The following is an 11026-nucleotide window of genomic DNA, read 5'->3' on the forward strand; positions in this document are numbered from 1 at the left end:
TCTGTTGAAATGTAAAGGGGTGCTTTCACCCTTTACATTTCACCCTTTACATTTGGATGTGCTTTCAGCGGGACTCTTCCCAGATCCTGGGAAAGCAGACATTGTAGCTGTCAGTCTGACCTGGGCTCATAAGTCATAAACCATATCTTACTTACTTAAAGACAGTAGGATGCCATGGTTAATAATGTTGGTTCTATAATGCGATTAGCTAAGTATTAATCATGGCTTTATCATTTTCCCATCAAGTGTGTGACTTTAGGCAACTCACTCGTAATAGTCACAGCTACATTATAGAGTTGTTACCAGGATTTAAAAAGGTAATACATGTAAAAAGCTCAGCACTGCAACTGATCATAGTAAGTACTCAAAAAAGGTCAGGAATAATGATGATGATGGTGATTGAATAGCCTTGGTCACTGCACAATGGGCAAGAGCAAACAAACCCCTCGTACTCGGGCCTCTGCAAAATGATCTGAATGAGAGGGTTGGTGACTGTGAGAAATGACATTTAGAATCTGTGGGCTTACCAACAACTTTCTCTTTGTGCTCCTATTTGCTTTATGTTTTTTTAAATTTCATTCATTTATTGGTAACTAACAGCCACACTGCATAAAGTTCAAATGGCACAAAAGGGGATGCAGTGAAAATTCAGTGTCTTTAGCATTTTTGTTCTCTCTGGGAGATGGTCCTTATTATATTGATCTTGTGTAACTTCCCAGTGATATTAAATACAGATGCAAGACACAAGGATCATATTCTGCTTACAGTTTTTTCTTTAAAATCTTGTGGTATGGCCGGGCGCGGCGGCTCAAGCCTGTAATCCCAGCACTTTGGGAGGCCGAGACGGGCGGATCACGAGGTCAGGAGATCGAGACCATCCTGGCTAACACGGTGAAACCCTGTCTCTACTAAAAAATACAAAAAACTAGCCGGGCGAGGTGGCGGGCACCTGTAGTCCCAGCTACTCGGGAGGCTGAGGCAGGAGAATGGCGTAAACCCGGGAGGCGGAGCTTGCAGTGAGCTGAGATCAGGCCACTGCACTCCAGCCTGGGCGACAGAGCTAGACTCCATCTCAAAAAAAAAAAAAAAAAAAAAAAAAAAATCTTGTGGTGTGTCCACCGATCCCACAGAAATACAAACTACCATCAGAGAATACTATAAACACCTCTACACAAATAAACTAGAAAATCTAGAAGAAATGGATAAATTTCTGGACAAATACACTCTCCCAAAACTAAACCAGGAAGAAGTTGAATCTCTGAATAGACCAATAACAGGCTCTGAAATTGAGGCAATAATTAATAGCCTACCAACCAAAAAAAGTCCAGGATCAGATGGATTCACAGCCTAATTCTATCAGAGGTACAAAGAGGAGCTGGTACCGTTTCTTCTGAAACTATTCCAATCAATAGAAAAAGAGGGAATCCTCCCTAACTCATTTTATGAGGCCAGCATCATCCTGATACCAAAGCCTGGCAGAGACACAACAAAAAAAGAGAATTTTAGACCAATATCCCTGATGAACATCGATGCAAAAATCCTCAATAAAATACTGACAAGCCAGATCCAGCAGCACATCAAAAAGCTTATCCACTATGATCGAGTTGACTTCCTCCCTGGGATTCAAGGCTGGTTCAACATATGCAAATCAATAAACCATAATCCAGAAACAAAGACAAAAACCACATGATTATCTCAATAGATGCAGAAAAGGCCTTCGACAAAATTCAACAGCCCTTCATGCCAAAAACTCTCAATAAACTCGGTATTGATGGAACGTATCTCAAAATCATAAGAGCTATTTATGACAAACACACAGCCAATATCATACTGAATGGGCAAAAACTGGAAGCTTTCCCTTTGAAAACAGGCACAAGACAGGGATGCCCCCTCTCACCACTCCTATTCAACATAGTGTTGGAAGTTCTGGCCAGGGCAATCAGGCAAGAGAAATAAAGGGTATTCGATTAGGAAAAGAGGAAGTCAAATTGTCCCTGTTTGCAGATGACGTGATTGTATATTTAGAAAACCCCATCGTCTCAGCCTCAAATCTGCTTAAGCTGAGAAGCAACTTCAGCAAAGTCTCAGGATACAAAATCAATGTGCAAAAATCACAGGCATTCCTATACACTATTAACAGATAAACAGAGAGCCAAATCATGAGTGAACTCCCATTCACAATTACTACAAAGAGAATAAAATACCTAGGAATCCAACTTACAAGGGATGAGAAGGACTTCTTCAAGGAGACCTACAAACCACTGCTCAATGAAATAAAAGAGGACACAAACAAATGGAAGAACATTCCATGCTCATGGATAGGAAAAATCAATATCGTGAAAATGGCCATACTGCCCAAGGTAATTTATAGATTCAATGCCATCCCCATCAAGCTACCAATGACTTTCTTCATAAAATTAGAAAAATCTACTTTAAAGTTCATATCAAACCAAAAAAGAGCCCACATAGCCAAGACAATCCTAAGCAAAAAGAACAAAGCTGGAGGCATCACACTACTTGACTTCAAACCATACTACAAGGCTACAGTAACCAAAAGAGCATGGTACTGGTACCAAAACAGATATATAGACCAATGAAACAGAACAGAGGCTTCAGAAATAACACCACACATCTACAACCATCTGATCTTTGACAAACCTGACAAAAACAAGAAATGGGGAAAGGGTTCCCTATCTAATAAATGGTGTTGGGAAAACTGGCTAGCCATATGTAGAAAACTGAAACTGGATTCCTTCCTTACACCTTGTACAAAAATTAATTCAAGATGGATTAAAGGCTTAAATGTTAGACCTAAAACCATAAAAACCCTAGAAGAAAACCTAGGCAATACCATTCAGGACATAGGCATGGGCAAGGACTTCATGACTAAAACACCAAAAGCAATGGCAACAAAACCCAAAATAGACAAATGGGATCTAATTAAACTAAAGAGCTTCTGCACGGCAAAATAAACTATCATCAGAGTGAACAGGCAATCAGAGTGAACCTACAAAATGGGAGAAAATTTTTGCAAGCTACCCATCTGACAAAGGGCTGATATCCAGAATCTACAAAGAACTCAAACAAATTTACGAGAAAAAAACATACAACCCCATTGAAAAGTGGGCAAAGTACATGAACGGACACTTCTCAAGAAAATAGACACATAAAAAAATGCTCATCATCACTGGTCATCAGAGGAATGCAAATCAAAACCACAATGAGATGCCATCTCACGCCAGTTAGAATGGCAATCATTAAAAAGTCAGGAAACAACAGATGCTGGAGAGGCTGTGGAGAAATAGGAATGCTTTTACACTGTTGGTGGGAGTGTAAATTAGTTCAACCATTGTGGAGGACAGTGTGGTAATTCCTCAAGGATCTAGAACTAGAAATACCACTTCACCCAGCAATCCCATTACTGGGTATATACACAAAGGATTATAAATCATGCTACTATAAGACACATGCACATGTATGTTTATTGCGGCACTATTCACAATAGCAAAGACTTGAAACCAACCCAAATGTCCATCAATGACAGACTGGATGAAGAAAATGTGGCACATATACACCATGGAATACTATGTAGCAGTTAAAAAGATGAGTTCATGTCCTTTGCAGGGACATGGATGAAGCTGGAAACCATCATTCTCAGCAAACTATCACAAGGACGGAAAACCAAACACCCATGTTCTCACTCATAGGTGGGAATTGAACAATGAGATCACCTGAACACAGGATGGGGAACATCACACACCAGGGCCTGTCAGAGGGGTGGGGAGCTGGGGGAGGGATAGCATTAGGAGAAATAGTTAATGTAAATGATGAGTTAACGGATGCAGCAAACCAACATGGCACAAGTGTACCTATGCATCAAACCTGCACATTGTGCATATTTACCTTAGAACTTAAAGTATAATAAAAAAAATTGTGGTGTGTTCTTTTCTTTGATCCTTGCATGAAACAATAAAGCCTAAGACCATGGCACATCACTCCATTTAGTTTTAGTCATTCCCCATTGATGGACCTTTAGGTTGTTTCTAGTCTTTTCCCAACATAACAGAGTCTTGAAATAGGCTAAGGAATAGAGATTTGTTGGTTTCTTTTGCAGGAGAGAGAATGAAAGGAATGTGTATCATATCTTTGCTTTTCTCCTCTCTACAACATTAATTCCCTATACTTTTAAAAACAGAATCCTGTTTTTCCTTTGGAGAACTACCCTTTACTCACTTTCTGGCTGACCCTACTCCTGTTTCAAGGATAAGATGTGACTAAAGCCCAACCAATCAGAAGCACTATTTTTACATTTATCAAAATAAATAGATAAGTTTTCTATCTTCTCTCTGTTTAGCTGACATGGACAGGCCTTTCACCTGTCCAGTGATTGGTTCAGGGAAGATCATGTGACCAAGTTCAGGTAAAGACAGTCAGACCTGAGACTTCTGCAGAAACTGCTGGGTCCAGGGCTCCATCTTCCCAATGAAAATGTGGAGCTGGTGGGCAGGTTGGAAGGGAAGAGGTACTAGAAACAGGAGGACCAGGTACGACAGGAATGTACTGCAATGGTGGCTGCAATGTGGCTATACTGCAAAGGTGGCTGTACTGCAATGGTGGCTGCAGTACTGTGGAAGAGGAGTTAAGAATAAATTTATTTTAGAGAAAAAGTCAGAGCAGCTGGCAAAACTGTGCAGAGAGGGCCAGAAGAAATAGGAGGAAGGGATTCAGCATGACTGAAGGTTTTGGGTTTGGAGAACTGAGGAATGAAGCTACCTGAATGAATGTGGGTATTGAGAGATGAAGCTTGCTGGATGGGTACACTGGCTGTTTGCCTGTCCTTCTCCCATCTGATCTGTGTCACAGGGAGCTATATTTCCCAGCATCGTTTGACATTTAGTTCAGGAAAGCATTTTTGGAAGATTGAAGACTTGAGGGAGAGGAGAAACTGGAGAATATTCCTCCTCTTCTCTCTGTGTCTAGTAGGATGGCTTGAGGTGTCTACCTCTCATCCCTGATGCCATTTGTAGCCAGACTCTCTTTTCTTGGTCTTAGTTCCAACAGGCAGCTCCTGCCATGATTTTAGGGTCTGCTGGACAGCTGCAGCTTTCAGGCTCTGGTAATTCCAACCTTTTCTGCTGTCCCTCCATCCTTAGGGTTGGTGTCATCTTCCTTCTGTGGTTGATCTCTGGGTTGCCTCAATGTCTTCTGCTTGACTTCTTGATCTTCCATCACTGGAGTAGTCAATTGCTTGTATTAAGTTCTCTCCTTTTGGAACACCTAGTAGGGTTTCTGTTTTTGCTAGATGAATCCTAATTGATAGATTGAAGAAGAGGAAGGATGGAGAAGACATGGGCAGAATGTGCGTTGGTGCACAGATAAAAAGGAAAGGTATGAAAAAACACAGGTCTGGGACTTAGTTGTAAGATGGGAGATGCTCAAGGAGAATGAGTTTAGAGGGGGAGGAAGGCAAGAATAGGACCTAGGGATAGTCCCAGATAACTCATGAATGATGATGAGGCATTAGCCAAGGTGGCTTGGAAGTGATAGCTTTCAGAGATGTAAGAGAACCAAATGTAGTCTTACTGTAACTAGGGAAGAACTTTAAGGAAGATCATGAGAGAGGAGGAGGGTGAGAGTTACAGTCAGAAAGGTCACTTGATTGATATGTGGGGGTCAAAAAGAATGAGGGCATTAAATAGACTGTCTGGTTCTAGACTAAGTTAACTTAACCATAGTGCTATACCATTTAAAGCAAGAAGTTAGAAAGGGAAAAATGTAGAGAAATGGGAAATTCAAGGTTGATATTGGGGAGAGGATTAATACTTTTGTTACGGGATAGCTACATTATGAAAACTTTTTACTGTAAACTATGTGGAAGAATGTGACTTGGCTCATGGTGCTGCCAAATTCACTTAGTCACGGACTCTGGCTTTGAAAAAATATGAAGAAATCTTTGTGACCTCTGGTTTGTTGTCTGCTACAGAAGCTTAACCGTAGAGATTGACACCTGTCTTAGTCTGTTCAGGCTGCTGTAACAAAATACCTTAGGCTGGCTGTTTTATAAAGAATGAACATTTGTTTCTCACAGTTCTGGAGGCTGGAAAGTTCAAGACTAAGATGCAGTGGATTCAGAGTCTGTTAAGGGGTCACTCTCTGCTTCCAAGACAGTACCTTGTTGCTGTGCCTTTGCATAGTGGGAGATGAATGCTGTTTCCTCACATGCAAGGAGGGCTAAAAGGGGCATACTTGGTCCCTCAAGGCACTTAATAAAGGCAGTAATCTGATGGGACCTTCATGGTCTAATAACCTCCTAAAGACCCCACTTCTTAATACTATTGCATTGAGGATTCAGTTTCAACAAGAATTTTGGAGAAACACAAACATTCAAACCATAGCAATACAAAAGGAAAGCTACTATAAGTCATAGGATCATGAACTCTCAGAGATGGAAAGGATTATTTTACAAAGGGCCAAATGGAGGCCCAGAGAGACTCATGCATTTAGACCACATGGGCTGCACTGAAGAAAGTCATTTTTAACACAATCTAATGTCATGGAACCAGAAGAGCTGTCTCTCTCTCTTTTGTACATAATCTTGACTTCTTCAGAACTGGGATTGATCTTTCTAATGCAGGACAGTAGGAAGCCCAATACAAGACTCAATAAATGTTGGGTGATTTAATACACAAATGGTGAGGAAGAGGTGATGAGTCTGACAGCCTGGGCAGCACAGATAGACCCTGTCTCATGTGTATATACATACATATATATATATAAATATATATGTATACACATATTTACATATATATACACACATATATATATTTATGTATGTTTTTAATATATTTATATACAAATATATATTTTTAAATAGCTAGGAGTGGTTGTGCATGCCCATAGTCCCAGCTACTTGGGAGGCTGAAGTGGGAGGATCACTTGAGCCTTGGAGGTTGAGGCTGCAGTGAGCTGAGATGGCACAACTGCATTCCAGCCTTGGTGAAAAAGCGAGACCCTGTCTCAAAAATAAATAAATAGGCTTTTCTGGGGTAGCCACAGCATGCATAGTGGGAGCAAATGGTGCTGATGGATAGTGAGGCTCGGTGATGAATCAGTTGGAAAGATTTTGAGCTCAAGAAACAGAAAACTCAACTTTCTTTGGTTGAAGCAATAAGGATGTTTATTGACTTGCAGAACCAGAAATTTAGGTGCAAGGTAAGCTTTATAGTTGACCAAATTTTGTAGCTCTGTGCGCATTTCTCAGCAGTTCTCTTGGCTCTGTTTCCTGCGTGGAGCGGTTTCACACTCAGGTGAGTATGGAGAGGCTGTAGTTCTCCTCACATCTCACATCTACTCATAATGACACCAAAGGACAAGAGAGAGGACTTTTGGAAGCTCTCCCAGAAGATGGAGGATGAACCCTTTCAGCTCTTGTCCTTGCTTTCTCTTGGTCTGTTTACTAAACAGCAACCAAAGGGAGCCTGTTGAAACATAAGCCAAATCATGACACTGTTCTGCTCAAACCCCTCCAGCAGCCTCTGTATAAAAGCTGGAGTCCTTTCCAGACCTACAGTGCCCAGCAAGATCGGCCTCAGTGTCACCTCTTTGACTTCTTCTTCTGCTCTTGTCCCTCTTGTCCACTCTACTCCAGCACACTGACCTCCCTGCTGCTCCTCAAACATGCTAAGCCCATCCTGCTCCAGGACCCTTTTCTTGAAATGATCTCACTACAGACTTCATTATGACAAATCCCTCACCTTCCTCGAATAGACTTCCCTGAGGACCCTATTTTAAAATGCAGCCCTTGGACTTTCATGCTTTCCATCTCTGCTTTACTTCACCTTGTTTCACTGATCATCGTCAAATACTATACATATTTTATGACTTATTTTGTTTATTGTCTGTGTCTCTTCACAGAGTCATGACTTCTTTCTTTTCCCTGCCGCATAATTTCTATATTCCCAGCATTTAATAGCAGTGCCTGGAACATAGTAGGTGCACAATAAATATTTGCCAAATAAATAAACAAAGGTCTCTCCCAAGCTTCTCCTTTTCTTTCTTTGGTTCAATTTGGTCACCTTTCCTGAGTCAATCGTTGCAAGGGTTTTTGGGATTACTTCCAAAGCAATCAGCCTCATCCCCAGAGCTGGGGGTGGGGTTGGTTTCCTGTGAAACACATGGCTTCGTGCAGACCTGGACAAAATCTGGATTCTTTTAGGAAGAAGAAGAGGAGGAAATGTGTTGGTTAGGCCACCCACAGTGTCAACTGCAGATGGTGCTATCTCTTTCTGAAGGCCTCACTGTGGCCTCCTGTGCATGTCCCACCTCCCCCTCAGAGTGCTTTTCACTGTCTGAGTGAAAAGATGAGCACAATGGTGAGGACCTTCCCTCTGCGATGTACTGTTAGGAACAGATGGGGAGATGACAAGGGGAAAAGAAGAAAAGTTACAATGAAAAAACACCTTTGAGAAGCAGCAGTAAAGTCTGCAAAATGAAAAAATCACACGCAAACCCCAGATTGCAACTTCCGAGGTGCTAATGGCAATCCCAAGGAAGCAATTTTCTTGAATGACAGTCTAATTTTACCATTATTGCAGAGAGACCCACTTAAACATAGGAGCTCCTCTGCATAGGCTTCTGCATGGTAACGTCTGTGAGTGATAAAGATCTCAGATGTCCACTTCTGCCTGGAAGCATAGCATGGTACCCTGTGAGGAGCTCTGGTGTGTAGGACCCTGAGCCTGCCTTGGGAACCACCATCAAAGCTGGGGCTCATCCTAACAGCTCAAGCACCATTAGCAGCTAGTGTTTGTGAGGACATTCACTTTTGCTCAGTAATGGCCATAGAGAGAGAGGATCTAAAAGAAGCTAAACTCATATCACAAATGGCTCCATTCAGTACCAGAGAAGGTTCAGAATATTCATTCTTTGATTTCATAGTAGATTATTCAATACCTGCTATGCAGTAGACACGATTCTAGGCACTGAGGATACACTCTTGCCCCTCTACAAAAGCAGCCAGGGTGCTCGTGTAAAAATGAAAACCCAAATCCTGTCCCCTGCTTAGAAGTCTCCTTATAAGGATTCTATGTCTCCTTATCACACTGAGAAGAATCCCCAAATCCCATAGGCGGCTCCTGCCCACCTTATCTCCTTGTCTCCTGCCCACCTTATCTCCTTGTCTCCTGCCCACCTGGCTGGCCTTGGAGGTTCCTGTGCTCCAGTGTTACCCTGGCCGCCCTCTTTCTGCTGCTCTCTTACTCCGTGTTAGTTCCTGCCACAGGTCTTTTGCACCTTTTGGTTCTGTCTCTTGAAGCATGCCTCCCTTCCATGTACTCATGGCCAACCTCTCCTTATGCAGCTCCTGCTCAGTGCTATGCTCTCAAAGATGCCTTGCTTGACTAATGCTATACCATACACCAGGGGTGGCATTAAACATTTCTGACAACAGGGTTGGTACACTCACTAGGTAATCCGAACAGATGCTAGCCATTTACAACTGGGACAGCATATGTGTATACCGGCTGAATGCCACCCAATCACACACAACTTCCCAGTCAGTAAATCAGCCAGTGACATTCATTTCTGTCATACTACCTGCCAGTCTCTGACACTGTCTTGGTGGGGTTGTTTTACTCTCCCTTTTCTCCCCACTTTCTATTTCTTTTTTTTTTCTTTTCTGTTTTTTCTTTGAGACGGAGTCTTGCTCTGTCATCCAGGCTGGAGTGCAGTGGCGCGATCTCGGCTCACTGCAAGCTCCGCCTCCCAGGTTCATGCCATTCTCCTGCCTCAGCCTCCCACTTTCTATTTCTTAATTGCATATACCAATTAAAGGAAGAGTTTATCTGTTTTGTGCCTTGTGCATTACAGCACTGGCAGTGGCTAGTTCTGAGCTGGGCACAAAGTGGGCTCGCCATAAACATTTGTTGAATGAAAGACCAAAGCATCCCAGCTCTCAGGCAGTTTACATTCTGTGAGATAGGATTAGTGGTGGCAGTTTCAGAGGTGCGCACCTGGAAAACTGAATGGACTTAGAATTCTGAATTCTGAAATCAGAAAGTAACTCTGAATTGGAGTGAATAATCACGACCCTGTGAGTGCCTGGGAGAAGGCAGATCTGCATAGCTTCTGGAATGATAAATCTGGGGCAATGTCTTCAGGATAGATGATCTACAGAAAAGGCTATAGTGCTTGAGGACTCTTGCCACATTAGTCTGACCCTGAACTTCAACAGCACTCACTGTCTTCCTGCAGTGTTGGTCTTTTTGTAGAGTCTGAAATGAATACAGCTCTTGATAGCTTAAATACCATCTTTAATAATCCTATCTAGAATGTATTATTTAATTCTTTTTTTTTTTAAATATGAAATGTTTCACAAATTTGCGTGTCATCCTTGTATAGGGGCCATGCTCGTCTTCTCGGTATCGTTCCAATTTTAGTATATATGCTGCCGAATGATGCCCTTGTGAGACAGATAGGTGAAATTAGCTTCATTTTGCGGACTAAGAAACTGAGAGCTGAGCACAGTGGTGTGCACCTGTAGTCCCAGTTATTCAGGAGGCTGAGGAAGGAGCATCACTAGAGCTTCCGAGTTCAAGGCCAGCCTGGGCAACATAGTGAGTCTCCCATCTTAAAAAAAAAAAACCCAAGAAACTGAAACCCAATGAGATTAGATGACTAGCCCAAGGACATAGAATGAGGAAGAGGCAGAGGCAGAGGCAAAGCCCAAGCATTGTAGCATTGTATTTCCACTGCACCCAAATGTGAGCTTTTTTTCTGAGATGGAGTTTTGCTCTCGTTGTCCAGGCTGGAGTGCAATGGCGCGATCTCAGCTCACTGCAACCTCTGCCTCCTGGGTTCAAGCGATTCTCCTGCCTCAGCCTCTGGAGTAGCTGGGATTATAGGCATGTGCCACCATGCTGGGCTAATTTTTGTATTTTTAGTAGAGATGGGTTTCACCATGTTGGTCAGGCTGGTCTAAAATTCCAGACCTCAGGTGACCCACCCGCCTTGGCCTCCCTGCTGGGAT

The 11026-nt window shown here is 42.4% G+C and overlaps 1 non-coding gene across 1 annotated transcript; it reads right to left on the reverse strand.

Annotated features, from left to right (window-relative positions):
• Positions 1-10353: 10353 nt before the first annotated feature.
• LOC112614928 lies at positions 10354-10458 on the reverse strand. Its single transcript, XR_003117225.1, has one exon. It is a non-coding gene; the product is annotated as a U6 spliceosomal RNA (small nuclear RNA).
• Positions 10459-11026: the final 568 nt, after the last annotated feature.

The sequence above is a fragment of the Theropithecus gelada genome, chromosome 20, assembly GCF_003255815.1.
Source record: "Theropithecus gelada isolate Dixy chromosome 20, Tgel_1.0, whole genome shotgun sequence".
In the NCBI taxonomy this organism is placed as follows: Eukaryota; Metazoa; Chordata; class Mammalia; order Primates; family Cercopithecidae; genus Theropithecus; species Theropithecus gelada.